Source organism: Lepidochelys kempii, chromosome 9 (assembly GCF_965140285.1).
Source record: "Lepidochelys kempii isolate rLepKem1 chromosome 9, rLepKem1.hap1, whole genome shotgun sequence".
NCBI classification, from domain to species: domain Eukaryota; kingdom Metazoa; phylum Chordata; order Testudines; family Cheloniidae; genus Lepidochelys; species Lepidochelys kempii.
The window spans coordinates 78,319,147-78,338,709 of NC_136388.1; positions in this window are offsets into that span (position 1 = coordinate 78,319,147).

The following is a 19,563-nucleotide window of genomic DNA, read 5'->3' on the forward strand; positions in this document are numbered from 1 at the left end:
GGTGGGGTTGGTCATTTATTAGCAGATATTAAACAAAGGGGGTTGTTTGCTAACATTCTGCTCTCCTCTCCCTAAGGATTTGATGTCAATCAAATCTCACTCTAAAGCTGCTTAGGGATCCTTAAGAAACTTTAAAAGTGTTGTTCCTCCACACACACAAGTATAGGATGGGACTTTGGCGTTGCTGTTGAATTTACTTGGAAGATGCTCAGCTACTACAGTGATGGGCAGTAGACTAGATAGATAGATGTGTGGCTCTGGTCCTGTGCATTGAATTACTGCTTAGTCATTGAAATCAGAAACATATACAAGGCAGCTGGAAAGACACCTTTTCAGTGGTTAATAATCCAGGTAGAATGACAAACCCAGTCAGTGGCGTTGGGAATGGAGCACAAGCCAACTTCTGTCAATATCTCCAAAATTCCCTATTCTCCAGTACTCAGGGCTCTGAAAGTCACAGATCTCAGCATCAGATTCTATATTTCTACAGCCCCAAGAATGGGCCATGTCTCCTGCAGATAATATGACAAGAGTCCCATGCTCAGGAGTTTCTAGTCTAAATAGTAAGGAATTACTTCGCAAAAATATGGTTCTGAGAAGTGACCTGGTTACAAATAGCAGATTCCCTTTGCCATGAATTTCCTTTGCTGTCCCTTCCTTCCCATCCCCAGCATATGGCTGCGGCCTCACCAAGTGGCCCATGTGTTCAGCACTGCACATAGATTCTTCAGGCAGTGAAGGGGAAGACTGTTCAGTCCTGTACGGGGTTATTTTGGAAGTGGATTCTTTTGGATTGTCCCATTAACACAGTTGGTGATATTATGGTGTTCTGCAGGGACAGCAGTGGTGCACTGAGCACACAGAGGTAACATAGGTACAGACGAAGCCTGCTCCAGTCTACAGCTGAGAGTGCTCCCATGTGTTACACAGTCCCTGAAAGATTTGCTGCTCTGTCACTGTCTCAAATTGTGAAGTTTGGATCTGGAATCAGATTTTAATCCAAACGTCCCCAAAGTTCGGGGGAGGGGGGAAGCGGATTCTCTGTGTCTGACCATTGTATGGTTCTGGGGAGGGATCTTTGAGATCCTGAAGGAAATCACAGAGTGGTTTCTCCAACAAGGAGAGGGCGTGCTCCAGAACCTGCTGTAATTTCCCTTTACACTGCTTCACTTGCCATTGGGCATCACCAGGGTAAAGACCATCGCAGTGCCGGGTTCTTCTGAGCCAGCTCAGAATGACATCTCTACTTTTTTGCAGAGCTGCTGCTTCCAGCATGTGTTGGTGCAGGGACCCTGTGCGTGGCGGAATTGAGCCAAGAAAAGAGAGACGCCCTGTGTTAATGTAGGAAATGGGGTGTCATGTCCTCAAGGTACATGCTCAAAGAGCAGGAGAAGGGAGTGTGGAGTCTTTATCTTTTAATGGAGCAGTTTAAGATGGTATCACTGGTTTATGTGCCAGCAATAAAAGTGAAAAGTCAATGGCAAGGCTGCTGCCCGGCTGAGCATGACATGACGTCCTTCGTTGCCATATAATTTATAAACAGGCTGTGTGTGTGTAAAGATAACTGGGTCCGACGCTCCCAAGCACAATGTGAGGGGGGATAGATGGCAGAGAAGCACCTGCATGATCCCTGCAGCTCTCTGGGAGAGGAGTTATTGCTCTGAAAACACAGGATGGGGAAGGAATAAAGTAGAAATTAGCTGAGAATAGCCATTTAGTGCTATTAAATTCGAATTCAGCCCTGGCACAAGCAGGCACGGCTGTCATTGGCTTTAGCGTGGGCCTCATTGGGGGGTGCACACGCTGGTGTCAGAGCTGTGTTTGCCCCTGCATCTCAGGTTATTTTCTTTTTAATTTGTGGGCAAGGAAAGAAAGAAAACAATCAGATGAATTTAGGACACAGGTATGAAATTCAGCCCCGGTTGGCTTGAAGATACTTTCAACATCTTGACCCATTACCGCCAGATTCCCATTTACACTAAGGCTGCTTTGCAACACCATGGCAGTTTTTTGTGGCCTCTACCCACTTTAAGCTGTACAAGTCTGTGCTCACTTTAAGGCTCCCTTGCACAGCCCACAGCCCTAGCATAAAGGAGAATAAGGCCCTTAGAATGGACTTAGCCCAGAACTGAAAGTGAAACACCAGGGTGTGAAGCCAACTTGGAGCAAAGTTAATTAAAATCTTCCCTCAAACCCCTTTGAAGTTAAACGTCCAGGCTTCAAACTGCTCTTAATCTGCATCACATTGAGTAGCCAAATACATTGGCAGCACAGTACAGCAGGACCTTGCTAATCTGCCCTTCATAATTTTGGACACACAAAAATGGCCCTCTCTCTCTGCATCTCGACACAGGTTTAATAGCAGAGCCATCACACTCAAGGTCTCATACTGCTAAGACTTCATCATTTTGACAGGGATGATTACTGCATATTCACTAGGACATTACAAAGCATGAACATAAATAATTGAAACTAAGCTACACTTGTCACAGCGAATGTACAAAGTGCTTTTCGTGATGCCCTAACCTTGCTTCTTTATTTATTATGTTTGTTTGCCTATTCGTTAATTTGCAAAATGGCTCTCCAAGTCATCAATGCCAATTAGAGAGGTTCTACTCTCAGTATATGCATAGCAAACTAGTTGTCCTCATCATAAGTGAGGGACTGGAAAAGGCCTGTCATTGCTGTTTTCCCATGCAAATTGTACAAAATCCAGGCCCAACAGCCCCCCTGTAAAGATTGTGTGCAGTAGCCAAACTGTTTGCTTTGTGCTTTGTCACGTATATCCAGCTAGTCCTCATCTTCCACTCCCCATCTGTACATTAGCATTCCCCAAATCCTTTTAATGCAGTGACTCCGATAACGGATCTGGCTGTACTTTTTTTTTTTTTATTTCCCTCTGACACATAACCCAGCTGGCTGGGTAGCAGTTCAAGGAGGAATCAAACATTCAGAAACAAAAGAGTAAATCAAGTCACCATTTTACATCTCTTTAAGCTGTTTCCCTCTTAGAGTTCCCCAGATTCTGTCCCCGGTAGCAGGAGGAGTTATGATTTGGACTTGTAGGGAGGGCTTGCCAGAGGCTGTCATGCTTATTAAGAGGAGGAATGAGTTCCACCAGGCAGAAGGGATCTTTGTTACATTGGAGAGAAAGCTAGTGAAGAGTTGTGCTGGGAAAAAGACAGCTTCAGTGGGAAGGGTCCAGTGGACAGCCAGTCGTCCTTTAGGTTGCAGGTCCTGAGTCACAGACTAAAGTGAGGGGGAGAGAAGGGAAGGAGCAAAAGACAGCAGCTTCTTGTGGGCTTACTGTTGAGGAGGGGGAGACAGACAGAGAATGTGAATGTGAGGGAAAGGACGTGCCTGACACCCCAAGTAAACACAAGCAGGTACCTGGTTTGCATATTCCCCATTTACTGGCTTCCTTGGATACAGCTGGAACTTGTAGTCCCCACAGAGAAACTAGGTCCCACCCAGCACTTAGGGGCTCTCTCTCACAGTCTCCAGAGTTCAGGCAGGCCAAAGGCTGAACAGAAGAGTAGCTCTCACAGGTGTCTGCCCAGCCTGGCTGTACGCCAGGTTCTATTGTCTCACAGCACCTCATACTTCCTCCCCACCAGACAGAGCTGTGGGGTGAGATCAGGGTTTGCCGCTAAAATGCAGCATGCTGTACCCTGTGATCATTCGAAATTACTGAGGTTGGGATAGACTTTCCCAGCTTTTCATGCACAAGATAACAGCGAGTGGGGATACTTAGATAGCCATGCTTATTGTCACGTCATGGACTGTGTATCCACAGCCATGGGAGAAGCCAAGACCCCTTCAACACATTTCTTCCAAGCACAGGAACAGACTGGCCTTGTTGCATGTGGTCACTCCTGCACACAGAGCCCTTGTCTTTGGGCATACCATACATCTAGCACATGCCTTTGGACACTCTACTCAGCTAGCCCATGAATTCTTCTTGCAGGCGCGAAGCATACGCTCGCACTCTGCGTGTTTTTCTTGGGGGTTGGGGGATCTTTGGAGCTTCTGCTGGGCCTAATCATTTTTCCCCAAGTCCCTTAATATAGAAACTTGTTGAGATTTCCTCATCTAAGAGATGATGATAACCTGAGGAATTTCCAGTCAGGCTTCATTGGCCATGGCATTTCACTGCTCTTTCAAAAATCCCTGGTGTTTTCCTATCCCAAATCACAGAAAAAACAGAAAACAAATCAATCCATGTAATAACAGCATGAACAGCTTCTCAGTAACCATGGAGCGGGATGGAGAGGAAGGGAGGAGAGGAGAGATAGGGAGAAAAAGTACAGAGATGGGGAACGGCAGCATTTATGGACTCATTGGAAACTATCAATCATTATTAGTGCAATAGGCTATTTAGAGCTGGTGAGTATTAAATTCCAACAGAAAGGGAGTCAGTTTGATGAATAACAGAGGGAAAACACTCCCACTGGAAAAGAATAAAAACAAGAGTTCTCTTTACCTCCACACCTCAACTCCAAGCCAAACATTCCACACCTGAGAGAAGCTACTACGGGAAACACTGAGTGTCTGAGAGAGGAGCCAAGAAGGAGGAGAGCAAGGGAAAGTGTGGGGAAATCGTATGGTGAAAAAAGAGAAAGCTGCAGGGAGTCAGTGAGCTCTGGGGACTGTGTATGTTGTTATGGGGACATTTAAGGGCCCCCATCCTTCACAGCCCAGACCGCCATCCAGTGGGGAGGGGGTCATGCTCTACCTTAATTATTAGTGACTGCGGCAAGTTGGTTCAGAAAAGTTAAGACCCCCGTCTTCCTCCAGACCTTTCCAGGTTCAAAAATATTCAGTTAACCTGCTCTTCCAAGCAGGGTCCACATCTACATGTGTGTCTGTAAAGCATCATACATATCTAGAGTCATAAATATTGTTGAATGCCAAGACTGGCACGGCTCAAAGACCAAGAGAGACACTGTCCCTGCCCCAAGGAATGTATAATCTAGTTCCGACTCAGGCTGAGCATTCCAGGCCGATATAACACAGCTGTGTAATAATAAATGGAAATCATTTATAACGTTCTCTGGTGCCTCTGTGCTTTCCTGTTTGTGGCTGTTCTGAAGATTCACGACCAAGGCTAGAAGGACTGCCCTCACAACGTTTCCAGCCCACAACAGATGTCTCACACTGGACTCCACACAGCGGTCACCAGAGCAAGTTAGTAGAAGCACCGCCACTTAAATACACCTGCTAGCAATGGGACCTAAATTTTTGCAGACCCTACAGACTCCTCTGACTTCAGCTGCATTTGGTTTCTGGTGGGCATAGAGGACTCTGCTGAGATTCAACAACCCAGAGAAGCAAGTAAGTAACTTGTCCTAAAAGAATGGACTGAATTCAAAGGCTGGTGCGGTGCCTCTCCTTTATGTCTCTCGATAATGGACTAGGGTGTTGGAGTGCAGGGGAGAGGGGAATGTTAAACTAGACAAATTATGAAAAGAGTGAATAATTACATTCGGGGTATTTGATTTTATAATGAAGAATTAACTTAGCACAAATGTAAATTTGAAAGGGAAAGGCTGAAAAAGCTTAGGTGACCTTTTCCTGGAGCCATGTGGGTTGTCACTACGATGAACGGAACACAGTGTCAGCACAAAAGTTTGCTAAACAATAAGAGAGATGACCAGTGAGGCCAAAGGCTAGAGCCCAGCACTGCCATGGGGAGAGACGTAGATTCCAGCCTGGCTGCCCACTCTCCACCTCAGTGGGGATGGGATATGAAGGTCCTTTCCAGGGTTGGTGAGAGAGGACACACTAAAGAATGCCCCTCCCCCTTTCAGCACCCACCACCAGCAGGGGGGTCACTGTAGAGGTGCAAAAGAAGGTTTGATACTGTCCATATGGGGCATAGTGGAGTCCTACAAACTAGGGTCAGGAGAGGGAGCTCAGGGTGGTGACCTAAGTCACTCAGTCCCAAATGAGGGCTATACTTCCCTGATGTTACTTTTCCATAGAAACATTTGCTGTAGTTGGCCCAGGGACACTGTGTAATCCCTACTGGGAGGAGAGGGCTCTGTGAAGAAACCTCTCTATTAAGATGTCAGCCGCAGTTTGAGAACTCATGACCCTTGTGATGTGCTCTGTCTCTGCTCTCTGTGATGTGATTCCACGTCACTGAATGCCAGATGCTGAAAGAGTGGGGGCTTCCCCTTGATCCCATTCTGGGGTCTTCCTGGATGTGCAGATCCTGCATGTGGCATGTGTAACTGCCATATGGCAGCGGGCCTGGGGACAGCTCTGGGATGGGACAAAGACTCCTCTGTGGGTGTGTTTCAAATTAGGACCATTAAAGTCCCACAATTAGGAATGTAACTAAACCATAGTGTGAATCTTTAATAGAAAACATCCACACATGTATAGGAGAGGCCCTAATGAAGATGCCGACACTCTGAAGAGCCTCTCTCTAGTTATTGTGTGAGATCTGGTGGGATGGCTCTCACATGACATAGGATCAAAGAGACATACTCCAATCTTGAGGTCTCTCGGCCATTTCTGCCAACTTGGATCAGGGTTTTCTTCTGACTCAGACACATTTTTTCACACTTGTTTCCCCAGTTCCTAAATGCCTGGAGTGAAACTGGAAAATCTGAGACAATTTCAGATTCTTTTGCAGCAAAGCCAGGTCCAGGACAATAGAACTTTGAAGTTATTGACATATTGGCTTGGAAGGTTGTTTGGAGTTTTTTGGGAGGGGGATAAGAGGGGCTGTGTTGTTGTTTCCCGCATTAGGACAGAACATGGGGCTGCTGCTCTGCTATGTTTTATTTGTAAGTGTTTGCACAGCAATTGGAGAACATAAAGTGCTCTAGGTGAAAAGAGTGATCCTTATTGTTATACCTTCCCTTATTCTCTAGCTGTATTTTCATTAGAGCATTACAAAAAACAAAGCAATTTTAGTTTAGTTTATTTAAATGTAAAATAAAACTTCAGTGCTTATGAAAGGTGATGGGTTGACAGCCCTGGGGAGTGAAGGGTTCTATCTACAGAACAGGGACAGCCTGGGCACAGTAAGGATAAGCGTCCCCTCCTTTGTCACCCACTACCTCACCAATGTACCCTGGCGGGTCCCACCTCTTGGAGATAAGTGGGGAGTTCAGTCGCCAGGGACCATTCAGTCCTTGGCCTCTGTGCTGAAACTGCCAGCAACAAGCCAATTGGCGTCAGTCATGGAGGATGTTCATTTGTCATGTGGACAGCTGTTAGCTAGGGACCGGGCTGAATTCCATGCACTCGTTCCACATAAGGGTCACCAGGCAGCCACCGGAGAGGGATCACTTTCAGCTGCCACTCCTCTGGGCCGAAACCCTGTTTGCCGTGCTCAGGAAGCCATTCCCTGCAATGTTGTTTGGGCCTGACTGCACAGGGACGTTGGAAATGAAGTCCCACCTGGGAGTGAAGTTAGTTAAAGGCTGAAGGGGATGGAGAATGGAGAATGTAGCAGCAGCCCCTACTGATGGCAGAATAACTGCAGACTGGAAATGCTGAATCTTCTTTCTGTCACAGTGGTTGTTTTAATGGATTTAGTAAAATATTCAAGCTTATAAGAGGGAAGCCCTCGCATTCCCAACCCCTCTCCATCTGGATGTTGCCCAAATCCCATATTCTAGAAACAAGACATGGCAGATGCTCCAGCCTATGATAAAACTGGGGGATGACCGAGCATGGGGTGTGCATACATTGCTTAGCCTGGACTGATGAAAGATCATGAGGAGTCCTAGCCTAAGGCAGAATTAGAATTGGAGGACATTCTTGCCTCGTTTAGGACTAGAGAGCCTCCTTTGAGGTTTTGACGATGGTCTGACAAGTAGTAGGAATGCTGCTTGCAGTGGGGGTGTAGTTGTGTTGGGTGAAGGGGGAGAGAGATAGCTCAGTGGTTTGAGCATTAGCCTACTAAACCCAGGATTATGAGTTCAATCCTTGAGGGGGCCATTTAAGGATCTGGGGCAAAAATTGGGGATTGGTCCTGCTTTGAGCAGAGGGCTGGACTAGATGACCTCCTGAGGTCCCTTCCAACCCTGATATTCTATGAACAAGCCCACATGTAAAAGAAAAGGAGTGGGCACCTGACTAAAAGAACCAATGGGAAGGCTAGAACTTTTGGAGGTCAGACTAGATGATCATAATGGTCCCTTCTGGCCTAAATATCTATGAATCTATGAATATCTTTTATTAGACCTACTCCTGTTGGTGAAAGAGACACACTTGTGAGCTACGCAGAGCTCTTCTTCAGGTCTGAAGCTGGTTGAGTAAAAGGTATTACATCGCCCACCCAGGTTCTGGATGGCCTTTTGTGAGTAGGAGAGGCAGGCATCAGTGAGAAGGACTGGAGAGCTTCCTACAGTCGGTGCTGAGGATGGCCCTAACTGAGCTGGAAAAGTAGGTATCCCAGTGGTGCGAGTGAATGGTTTCCCAGTGTTGAGGGTGGCCCCATGTGAGACCCAGAGGCAGGCATCCCTGAGGCAGGCCTGCTGCACTCTCTTTTGTCTAGTTTGGGTTGTTTTTGTTTTTTTTCATTTGACTGAGATTTACTCTCATTGTGATTCCATTCCCTGCTGGTGATAAAACGTTTGATGAGCTGCACTAACGGCCCAGACTCCGGCAGCCCCACAACACCCCTCTCTCCTCCCATCCCTGCCCCCGTCAAATATGTTTGTATTTTTTAACATCGTAGGCAACAATCTTAAACCAAAACAGATGTGACAATGGATATTTATCTGCAGCATCTCAGTATGGGATTTTCTCTTAAACTCGATAAAATAAACTGCTCATGCCACAGAACAGCATTGCTCCGAATATACAATACACAAGGGGCAGGAGGGGGAATTAGCAGATGAACTCAGCATTAAACCCATTTAAAATCAAAAGAGCAGTGAGATTTACGTACAAGGAGACTGGTTGGTTGCTTTTAATGAGATCCTGTTTTGTTTCTGGAGGCACGTAAACTCAGGGCCAAAAGGTTATCATTGATGCTGAACGCCACAGGTAAAGAAAGGGCCCATCTGTCCAGGTGAGGAGCAGGGGATGTGGTGAGGGGTGAAGAATAGAATACCCACTTCCCGTAAAGGAGCAATGAGTCCTGTGCAGTAGGGGGAAGGGAGAAACACACAGGCAGTTCAGGAATACGCTGACTGACTAAGGAACAGAGGCGGAGAGGAAGGGGAGTCAAAGGGGAGGCATGAATTAAAACTAGATGACTATGTCTGAGTTTCACATACAAGCCTGTTCTAGCGGCTGTGCTAAGCGCCTGAGGGGCAATTTCATTTTCCATTACTCTCCCTGCCTTCTGGGATTGACTCATAATGTGAATGGTTTAGCACGAAGTCAACTTAATCAGCACACTGGCTGCCAGTATTACCTGTAAATTCAACACCTGAAACTTGCCTCTTTAGAAGCTACCATGGGCTTAATTTAGGGGTTCGGCCACTAGGGGTATGTCTACACTGCAGCTAGCAAGGACCCTCCGGCCCGTGTAGACTGATTCACGCTAGCGAGGTTCCGGCTGGGACACCAAAACTAACAGTGTGTACAATGCAGCCCAGGCAGCTGCTTCAGATCTCAAGCGCACCCCACTCTCTAGGTCTGGGTCGGGTAGCTAGCCCGAGGCTCTGCCAGAGGAGCTATATCCACACTGCTGTTTTTAGCATGCTAGCCTGAGCTCTGCTAGTGCCCATTTGTCAATCCAGGCTAGGATGCTCGCTCCCAGCTGCAAATGTAGACATGCCCGAAAGAGCTTGATTGCAATTGTGTGTTAAGAATTGTGGGGCCCATGCTATGCAGTGGGACAGACCCGTAGCGTGACTGTCGAAGGGGAGGGAGATTGCTGGGTTTTGCAGTTGTATTGGTCAATTGTATGGAGAGTGGATGGGCTTTGCAGTGGGCTATTGGCAGACCGAGGGGGAGACTCTCAGCAACACGGGCTACCTCAAACACAACAAACCTATCCTGCAATCCTGCTCCGGTTTCCCATAGAATTTCCAACCAAGATCAAGATCTTGGTCCTTATCTTGGTCCAGGCACTCCATGGCTCTGGGATAAAGCATTGACCACTCTGCTCCTGGGGCACAGTGGAAGTGAATACCAGAAAGGTAAAGCTCATCTCTGTGTAGGACACAGCTTTCTCAGGGGGGCTGGTCCCAGACTATGGGACAAACTCCCAGGAGAACTAAGGGTCATCCCATACTTCACCGCCTTCCCCTCCAAGTGCCTCTCAACAAAGTAGGACATTTAGTATGAAGTGCGAGGGACTTTTGGTGATGTGACTAGACTGACATCCACTCACTCACTTCACGCAGGCCCAGCTGGGTTGGAAGAGATGTAGTGAGAAGGGGACTGACTACTGATCTTGACCCACAGAACATGGGCTGGTTTTCTGCTCCTAGAAATGTGCTCCAGTTCCAGTCCACTCAGCAGTCCAGCCCACAGGGCTCTAGTCTGTCACCCCATCTGTTCAATGTGTTTATATGGGGCAAGAGAGGAGGGCTAGTGAGGAAGCATGGGCTGTGTGCGGATGGCATCAGCTTTATAACTACATCTCTTCTGACCCAGCTGGTGCAGTTGAGTAACTTACCCACACTGCACGGGCAGTAGAGATTAGGGTGCAGATGAGGGTGAACAGAGATGGTGAGGAGGATGGAAGCTGATTATACAAACACTCATCATTTGTTATGCCCACATGAAGGGAAGCAGGTGGGGAGTGGAGCTATGTAATAAAAAGTAAAGTAATTATCAGGGTGAATGTATACCTTACTGACCCAAACCTCCAGCCCCATCACTCCAGTCGCCTTCTCTCTCCTATGTCTGCTCTATAACTGTAATTAGTTATTGCACTTCAGCTATAGCCTATACACCTTCCTTGTCCTCTTCTGGGTAGGGACCTACTCTGTGTGTCTCTCTGTGAGGTTCCTACCACGCTTCTGGGTGTTTGATAAATAGTGAGTCAATGAGAATAGGCCACAATCAGTTTGGGGGAGAAGTGGGAGGAGATGTGAGAACTACCTACAAGCAAGGGCATGGATATTCCAAGCATGGATATTCCAAGCAGATAGGGATTGGTTATTCTCATTAGTCAGGGAAGGCAGAACAAGCAAGAATGGATTTAATCCACAGTAGGGAACATTTAGGATGAGTATTGTATTAGAAGATACTATATAATTCTAAGGAAGAAGATAAGCTGTCAAGGGAGGTTGTAGGATCTCCTGCATCTGAGATACTGGATTGGTTGCTATTCACCAGAGAGTGTAAGAGAGCATCAAATTCAGCTGCCAGTAAAGGCAATGAAATGGGGTAGCTACTGCCACTTCCCAGCCTCTCAGAGTCTGTTACCATGGCAGAAGATTTCCTACAGGGCTCAAGAGGGAAAGCATGTGCCAAGTGGGGGAGTCTTGGTTTATTCTGAAGGTCCATCAAAAAGGAACATCCCCCTGGGGTTGCTTTGCCAGCTGTGAACATTTGCTATTGAGGTGTGGGGGAATTGAAGTGAGTGGATAGTCTCAGTATGGGTTACATTGATTTGCAAATGGTGTGCTCAGGAAACTGGGAGCGGAAAAGGGCTTTCTAGAGCCTGGCAAAGTAGTGTGTAAGCTTCTCTCCATGGTTCTGCCAGTGCATCTGAGTCCTGACCAACCACCCATTTGTAAAGAGACCACTCAGTGCACAAGAAACACTACCTACAGTACTGAGGGCTGGGAACGTGCTGCTTGAAACAACCGTATACAACAGGGTAGGAGGAAAACACACACTAACTAAAACAGGATGGAAGGAAGGGTTGGAGTATGACCTCAACCCATAATACTCTGTGTAACCCAGTTAACCCCTTGACGACCATTCTACTACATGTCTCATTTTCTGTGGATGTCCTGTGCTCTCACACAGCTCTGCCCATGTCACTCAGTCCTGACCTGCCATTCCCCCTGCTACTGCTACTCTATAACTAGCCTCCGCAAGTATGTACCTGCCATACCTGCCCCTGGGTTCATACTCGGGGGCCCATCTGAATTGCTACCCATGCTATTTGGGCTACACTGCTATTTTTCGTGGACTAGCTCAAGCAGAGCCAGCATAGGTACAACTATGCAAGCTGGGAATCACACCTCCAGCTCGAAGTGTAGAGGCCGCCTATGATCCCACACAGCTGCGCTAATCCCTTTCGATTCTGTCTTGCAGAACCCCCTGCTATTTGAGCTCTGGGCTCCCCGCACCACTTCCAGGGGGGTTGGCTCAGCCTTTGTAACAGTATGTCTGATCCCATCAGTTTGAAAGCAGCGCCCCAGGACACTGACTGATACTACCAGCCTCCAGCCTGCATCCAACATCCTGAGATAAGTTTCTCTCATTCCCCAAACCTTGTAAAAGTTGTCTGATGTTATGATGTAGCCGCATAGCATTTCTTTGTAAGGAAGTGAAGTGTCAGGGGCACAGCTGTGAAATATATGCCCAGCTTTCTCTAATTCGGTAGCAAGCACAGGGCAGAGAGAGGGAGCGGGTTCCTGTTTAGGTTTTCAGTTACTGTGTTTCTAAAATATTTATTTTTCTGGGTGTTTCTATCATAGCCTTTTCAGAGTCTAAATATTTGGATGATCAGGCAGTTGTGGCCTGATTCAGAACGCTGGCCTCGGCATTTCACTGCTCGCTGAGTTACAGTATGTGTCAGGCATGCCAATGCCCCCCGCTTTGCACTCTCATTCCACAGGTCCCCTCAGTTCTTGCATGAAGATCAGACGCTATTTCAATGTAATCTCTGGGGGTGGAGAGGGTGATGTGAGGAATTGAAAGGCCTGATTGGGGGGAGAGAGAAAGAAGCAGCATATAAATGAATAAATAAAAAAAAAATATCACTGGAAAGCAATGGAAATTCTTTATGGTGCATTAATGTGTTTTCTCAGCTGTTCTCTGTACTTTCTCCTAGTTCTCTTGGTTCCTATCCCAAGGATGCTTTCTGCTGGAGAGCAGCGGGTTCAGGAAAACTGAAGTTTATTGCTTTGCCCACAGCCACCTTCCCCTCTGGAAACAGCTATTTTCACACTTTGCATTGCAGTGACAGAAAAAACATCAAATGCCACTGAGAACAGACGCCCTAACCCTGATGCGTGGACAGGAAAGGTGACTGCCAGCATGTATGGCAGAGCTCAGAGTAGCCTTGAAACCAGGCCCAATCCTGCAACACTTACACACAGAGGCATTTGCGTGTGTAGGGCCCTTCGCATGACAGTATGGGGTGGGCTAAAATGAAATCCCTAGCAAGGCATTGTAACAGTGAAGCTTGGGGGCAAAGCCATTTGGGCCGGCGTGAAGCTGGAACTCTGGCCTCTGCTTCTGGGATGGCAGAACTGTGAGTTCTGGGAAAGTAGCTTGCCCAACTCTTGCAGGGTGAGGAATGCCATTCAGTCTTCTGTGCCAGCCCCCTGGCCTGTTCTGTAGTGGTGGCTGGCTCCAGAGAGGAGGTGGGTTAGGCCTTCGTCTGTCAGAAAGCCACATACTATTTATTTTGAGTAAAAGAGTAGAGTCTGCTTTATGGGTGGGACAAGTAACTGAACAAACAAACAAACTAAACACTTAAGCAATGACACTGTCAAGAATAAAATGTGACTGGCTCTAGTCCTCCTACTTCAGGGCACAATCTAATCACCTCTAGCTCACCTGAGGGTCAGGAAGAGGTTTTCACCATGAGATAATAGTACACACTCAGGAGTATTATGTGGGTTTTACTGCTTCTTCCAAAACAACTGGCATTGGCCATTCACTGGCAGAGACAGGGAGGGTCCATAGCTGAGAGTTTGTGCAAGGAGATGAAGTTTAGTGTCACAACTTTGTGATGTCATCTTTGTGCGATGCAACATTAGTTTGTGCACTGAGGATATCATCTCACTGAGTCTAGATGTTACCATGTCATGGCCTAACATTGCAATATAATGATGTTTCATAAGCTCTAAACTGCAATTTGGACACCTGTGAATGTTCATAGGGTACAGGATCACTCCTGGAAATGAGATATGGGTGGTAAGCCTGGACTCTTCTAGGATGCTGTACCAGATGGCATATGTGACCCAAGGACCTCTTGATGCTAACTGGCAGAGGGCACAGGGGGAAATAGGGATAATCCTGGGTTCACCAAAATAATGTCATGTAAGGTCTCTAATGCAAGTTTGTGGCAAACTGGTCATCATAACCATTGTGAGATTTATGTACAGAAAATTATGTGAAGAGTTATGTTCATATGCTGAAAATTGTGTCCACTGGGCCTTGTAGTTAAAGGGAGGTCACTCAGAGGTTTAGTATCTTGAGACAAACTTCTCCTGATAGGCGGTAGGAGACACGTATCTCCTTGGTGGGCCATTGTGTGGTGTGTGCCTTACAACTGAAACCTGTTGGCATACTGAGTCAAACACTAATTAAGAGCTTGTGGAGACTTCAAAAGGAAATTAACAGGAAGAGGTACACCGCAGCAGAGGGGTGAATCCTATTTTCAGGTCACCATCAAAGGTCTGGTGTGGAATACCAGCAAGACACCCTTGCATCCTTCAGTCTGTGTGGACAAGCCAACAGCAGGCTTGATCTTATGAAAGGGGGATCTCAGCCAACTTGGCTGAAAACACATGGGGAAAGGACTCGGGGTAAGCAGCCTTGCAGCAGATGGAGGAAAGTCTTGGGAGTTAAATTTAGGCTCCAGCAAACACATTATGATTTTGTTTTATTTGTAACCACTTGTTTCCAATGTTATTACTATCACTCGAATCTCTGTTCTTTGATAATAAACGTATTCTTGTGTTCACTACAAATATATCTAAGTGCTGTGTGTCAAGCAGAGTGGTGATCATGAGCTGGTGTATGCTGTTCCTGTGGGAGTAGAAAATCGGAGAGTTCTGTGAGTGATTAGAGGAACAGGGGCGGGGAACTCCGGATGGATGCTCGGAAGACTCATGGGTCAGTGTCTGCCTATCGCTAACCTGCACAGAGAGAGCGAGAACTGCAGAGGCCTGCCAGGGAACTGATCCAGAGCAGACCCAGACAAGACTTCTTCATGCTATGGTTCAGTGGTAGCAAGGTGCCTCACGATCCTGGGCACCCTGGAAAACATCACACCATGGCAATTCCTAAGTGCTGACTGAGTGTTAGTCTTGATTCCTAGCATGACCTACCCATATGAGCCTCTCCAAACATGCTGTGGCCTACCAGCTATTTCAGGGAACAGATATTAGGGTTCTATTCCTGGCTCTGGCTCGCAGTATGCCCTTGGGCAAGTCACGTCCCAGATCTGTGCTTCAGTGTCCCCACCTGCAAAATAGGGATAATGATATTGACCTAGAGAGGAGTGGTGAGGCTGAAGCCATTAGTGTTTGCAAAGCACTCTGAGATCCTCAGATTGAAGGTGCCATATGGAGACTGGTAGTATGGCTCCACCACATTAGTGGATTCTGTTCTATCAAAAGCCACCAAGGTGGTGGCTGTCCTGTCTCCTGACATCACAGACAATCTCCTGGGGAAGGAATTCAGGCCAGATACCCACGGTGGAACACAAGTCACATTAGGGATAGCTTCTTATTTGTTTGCTGCCAGCATTATCCTCTCACTGTGACAAGTGACGCAAATGTTGTCACACCTACTCTCCAGGTGTTCCTTGGGAAATGCTTTCATTACTCGGAGAAGTTTCATAGCCTTTATTTTCATCTGTTTCCTTTTTCTTCAGCCCTTCAAAAAATCCTTCCTAATTCAGAACTGACACAGGCTCCTCAGTGCAGAGCGCTCTCTGCTAGGACATGCTCTCTGTATGATCAAGACAAGATGGACTGCACAGCACCCCTTGCCATAGGGAAGCAGGATAGTATTGTGATTAAGGAACTAGGACCCCAGAGATATGGCTTCTGTTCCTAATTCTGACACTGACTCACTTGGGCAAGTCACTTTACCAGGCTATGCATCAGCTTCACCACCTGTAACATGGGGTGAAGATACCCACCCGGGGAATGGGATTGTTGTGAGGCTTAACTTATCATGGTCAAGTCTTGCTCCCATTAATTTCAGCGGGGCCAGGGTTTGTTCTCCCGTGTTTGTAAAGTTCTATGAGATCATCAGACAAAAGCTTTGGGATGATTTTATTTTCCTGGCTGCTCATCATCCATCTGCTTATTTACTCGAGGTTTTCTTCTCCTAACCCATTTTGACGTCTGCAACTCCACTGACGAACTGACTTAAAAGCACAGCTAACTTTGCCAATCTCTTTTATGCACGACCACAGGGAGAGCAGGCACTGCCTCAGAATGGCTGCTGGGTCTTGCATCAGGAGGGCAACATCGTTCTTTTTTCGCTTTGCAAGCAGAGACAGCCATGAAGGAGAAAAGTGTGTCCTCAGTTCATGGGGGTCTGAGTTCTTCCAGCGCCCCTGCAACAGATAAACACTCAGGCTGCTCTGGCAGAGCATCCTGGGAGAAGAATTGTAGGACTGTCAGGAATGTCTCTGTCCCAGCCTTGGCATCAGGCAGCGATGCTGCTCCATGCTGCAGCTCCTGTGTCCCGGTTTGAACAGAGGAACAATCCACCTTTGTTCAGGTTTCTCTTTGCAAACGCCTGCAATATCCTGACCCGCACAACCTACCCCTTATTATTCTAGGGCCAGGGTCCCTTCATAGCTGTGCCAGAGCACTTCGCTCCTGACCTAATCCCGGCTTTAGTATGCCAGTCGCTAATCAGGGGCTCCCACACACAGCTCTGCTAATGCGCTTCTGTGCTGGCCTGCAGCACCTCCCCCCCCATCACAGTCATAGGCTCCCAACAAAACTGTACCAGTGCATCTCAGACCTGACTTTCCACACCCCTTACTAGACCACGCTGACTTCTCCCTCCAAGCTCTGCCAACACACCTGCTTTCTGTCCTGCAGTAGCCCCTGCTTTCTGGGACCCACCACAGCTCTGCCGACGCTCCTCCGACGCAACCCACAGCCTCCCACTCCAGCTATTCCATCCCTGGAACCTCAAAGCTCTGTCTAGGCACTTCAGTCATTACCTGCACAGTCCCCTGCTATTATGGGGTGATCCCCGCTTGAGATCACTCCGCACTTTGCCCGAGTGCGGTGGCAGATCTGCAGCATGGATAAAAGTGGCGGATGATTTAGGCTGAACCAAACTCTTCTCACATGTGCCTTGCACTGGACTTTGCCCTCAGCTGTGCTGACAGGAAAGTGTAACACCCCAGCCCCACTCTATGGCACTAATAATGTGATTGAAAATGCAAGCCCGGTAAGATATGCTCAGGTTCAGAGAGATCTGGGCCACACCTGGATGCCATCAAGCCGTTTAATTTCCCTTTTAAATTACTCAGCAGGCTAGATGATTTCCAGTGATTTTCAGCACAGGCCTGTCCCTGAGCCCTGCCTTTCCAACAGCTGCCTGGTGTACATCTAATAGAACACCTGCTGCTGGATATGGGGCCTGGACGGACAAAGCAGGCAGCTAACTACCGAGCAAGAGAACGGGTCGGAACCAGGCACAAAGGGCAGAAAACTGACTGCGGAGCAAGGGGATGGGTCAGAACCAGGCAGGAAACTGACTTCAGAACCAAATAATCCAGATGATACAAAAAGGGGAAGGAGTGATCACATCACACCCCCTTGTCAGCTTCCCACTCTCAGGGTTTACCAGTTTTGTTTGGGCTCAAGGGGCAAACATGTTTGTCTGAGTGGGGGCTGCATGACGGGGAGAGCCAAGGATCAGAGTATCTCAGGAAATCAAGGGGAGGGAGACACACAAATCTGTGCTCTGAAAGTCAGTGCCCATCTAGCCTCTGTTCCCACTCTGGTGCCCACTGAATGGCTTCAAGGCTCATTGGAACTGCTGTGTCCTCGTTGACATTCTTGGGCCTCATTCACCTCTCTGTGACATCAGTGTAGATCATGGGTAACTCCACTGAAGTCACTTTAGTTGCAATTGTGGCAGGAAGAGCGGAATCAGGACCCTGAATTTGACGGGTTCGGGCCAGTAGTGGCTATATGGGGAGATCGTTGTTTGGGTGGCCGGGCCATGAGTGCTGTGAGAGAAGCAGGCTCTGGAGTGATCCTCTGCTCTCCTTGCTGGCCCTCAGAGCAATGTGGGTGGTTCTATGGGAAGCTATGGCCACCCTGCTTGGCTTCAGGGAAGGCCTCTGTGATGTTGGGAGGTGAAAGTCTAATACTGGGAAGCAGAGCAGGGCCTCCTGCTGGTTCCCTCCATGGTTCTGGAAATACCCAGTGTACAGTACAAAGATGTCTGTGTTTTCCTCTCTGCACAGGAAACACCCCCCATTGACAGTATGGACAGGATCCCATCTCACCCCCAGCACGACTCCAAAGGTCTCAGGTTTAGTGTGTTTACTGTATTTTGACTGTACCAAAGCCCTGGCCTGTGTGTAACAAGGAGTCTTCCTTGGATACAACTTAAGGGCCTGATTCTGCCTTTACTTTACACTCAGCAACCCTAGGGACTTCCTATGCAAAATAGGTCCACCAACTGCCTACTTTCCTGGCTCGGCTTTCTGAAAATTGGGCTGTAAGCCAAAAGACGCACAGGAGGCCTCTGACAGAGCCAGAAATAGAGCCCAGGTGTCAACCTGTCCAACCCTCCCCTTTTTTAAAGTATGATCAGGCATGTTACAGTACATCCCATGACACAGGCAGTCCAGCCTAGTGAGCAGAGCTGAACAGAGTCCTGGGGGATTGGGCTCCAGCTCATGTGTGACTCTGACCAGCCACACTTCCTTCATCACTGAGGGGCAGCATTTGTTCCCCAGAGAGTCTCAACATGGGGGCCGGTGGATGGGGGGAGCTGGCCCGGAGCCAGACACACAGCAGATGCCTCCATCACTGGGGCACTGGAACAGGATACTTTCTTTGACTGAAAAAGAACAAGGGAAGAAAATGGACGTGCAAAATGTAGGGCAAGTTAAATATGTTACACTGGCAGCAGATCAGTGCACTGTTTGGAGAGAGGAGACGCTAAAGATAGACCCAGAATTAATGGCCTGGGCCCCGTGGCGTTCCATGCTGATTAGGCCTGTTGTCTATTGGCAGCAGCAAGCCCAGTCCGGAGGGAGCTCGGATGAGTGATTGTACGGTAGCTGCAATGCTTTGCATGGTTAGGGATTCGCTGCGCTCTTTCCTGAGCCTGTCAGTTTCTCCTGTAAAACTGTCAGCTCGGGAAGGTCCCAGAAGGGTCTGTTCATGCAGCACCAGAACTGGGATTATTTGGATTGTTCTTCTATTTTTCTTCCTTAATCAAGTGTAATCTGATTATTTGGCTCTGCATTTAAATTGAATTTAGCAAAGGTGAAAGGTCCAAGAGTGACAGTTCTGGAGAGGGAAAGCTGTAGTACCCAAAGAGCAGGTACAGCGTGGGCAATGTGTGGGAACCTGGGTGTGCAGGGCACTGAAAATAAGAAGGGAGTGAAGGCCCTGGTTGGTCCTTGGACTCTACTGAGGCTGCTAGCAAGGGGATTAGTGAGGGCCTGACCAAAACCCATGCCAGCTTTTCCACTGATTTCAATGGCCATAAGGTCAGCCCCTGAATGCT